Raw genomic sequence first — 1,697 nt, forward strand, 5'->3', positions numbered from 1 at the left:
ACACTACTGTTTATGCTCTAAAAACATTCTAAATGACTTCGTTTCGAGTAAATTCTGGATGCTACCCACTCAGGACACTTGGAATACATTGGACGAGCAGTATGGAGGAATATTGACACGTTTTTTGTGGACTTTTATGGACCTTTCTGTCTCGGGCGCCATAGACCTCCGTTATTTGAATGTCAGCAGACAGCAAGAAGCCTCCCAGATCTCCAGATGCATTTGAGATATCAAAAAAGTACTCCAGAGTGTTGTTCAGCATGGGGGGTGAGTAGAAAATGAAGGCTAATCATGTTTTGGGTGTACTATTCCTTTAACATGGCAAAACTCTAACATATATGTTGAAAAATTCATGGTAAAATCAGCCCCTGGCTTTAGGTTGGCAGGGAGGTTTGGCTAGTTTCTAACTTCAAAGTGGAAAATCTTTCATCAGTCCATATATAAGGATGAGGGTGTGTTCACTTTCAGAATCTACCACACAGTTTCACTGATGGTACGAACCGTTTCACAGCTCCTGCAGTCAAGTTGTGAAACGGCTCGAGCACCAGCCCCATTTATTGGAACCGATAGCACTAAACCACACTGCTAAATCGCCCTGTGGTGCCCTCATGCATCTGCCCCCACCCCTCCTTCCTGTTCTTACTGCTCTGCAGAGGGATGGGGCCCTCAGTAAGACTTGCCCTAAAGAAACCGACCCCAACGAAACTGTTGCAACCAGCAGCTGGGCTCCAGGATCAAAACTGTTGTGTTTAATAAAATCTGATTTTATAGTATAGAAATCAGAACCCAGCAGGCTGATGTAGGAACGGCCCTGAAAGGCCTGCTTATACATTTACACAGCTGCTATGTCTGCAGGCTTTGTGTTGAGATTCAGTTTTCTGTGTAGAATATTACACAATTATTGTACATGCAGAGCAGAAATCAAAAATAAGCAAAGTGATTTGTGTTTGCAGACATTGTGTGAACACCATTTTGTTTTTTACTTTGTGCTTTCATTTATATTCAGATCATATTTGAATTTTCAAAGTCCACAATTTCATGCATGGAGTATATTCAAATGTAAACAATTACCTCATGCAAAGCCATTTTCCAAATCTGAAACTCAACTGCGGCCGCAGGTTTTGCTTTTTCTTTATTGTTTCTGAAAGTCTGCTGCAAACAGACATGATTAAAAAAAAAGTCTACATGGGATAACATGAATAAATGCAGCAGGATGGCCGACAAATTTTATACAATTAAACCAAATTCTTCCTCGATTCAACAAAGCAGGAAGCAAAGTTATATTTTAAAGGTCTTAAATGTTTGCATCTGTTTTAAATCATACATTTTTAGGAAGTACAGCATCAGCCGCCAAGTAAAACATTAACTAATAACTCTGATTATCTAACATCAGTTGGTTTTAATTGTTTTATTTTCAATGTGTGTAAAATGCTTTATGGATATTATTTAGTATTCCAATTAAATTGTTTTAAACGTTTTTTTTTATCATTAGTACCTTTGAAATGAAATGAAATGGAAAATATCCAGTATAGTTTACAGTGAAATACTGAATAAAAACATTTAACGTGGTTAGTGTGAAATGTTTTAATGGGTCATCATAAGCATAATTCAAACACACAGGCCTTTTTCGATCAGCTAAAGTGGAAATAGAAATGTAGAAATACAAGACGGAAATCACAAGTCTACAAAGATCATTA

This window comes from Cyprinodon variegatus, unplaced genomic scaffold, assembly GCF_000732505.1.
Source record: "Cyprinodon variegatus isolate N-32 unplaced genomic scaffold, C_variegatus-1.0 Scaffold1516, whole genome shotgun sequence".
Classification (NCBI taxonomy): domain Eukaryota; kingdom Metazoa; phylum Chordata; class Actinopteri; order Cyprinodontiformes; family Cyprinodontidae; genus Cyprinodon; species Cyprinodon variegatus.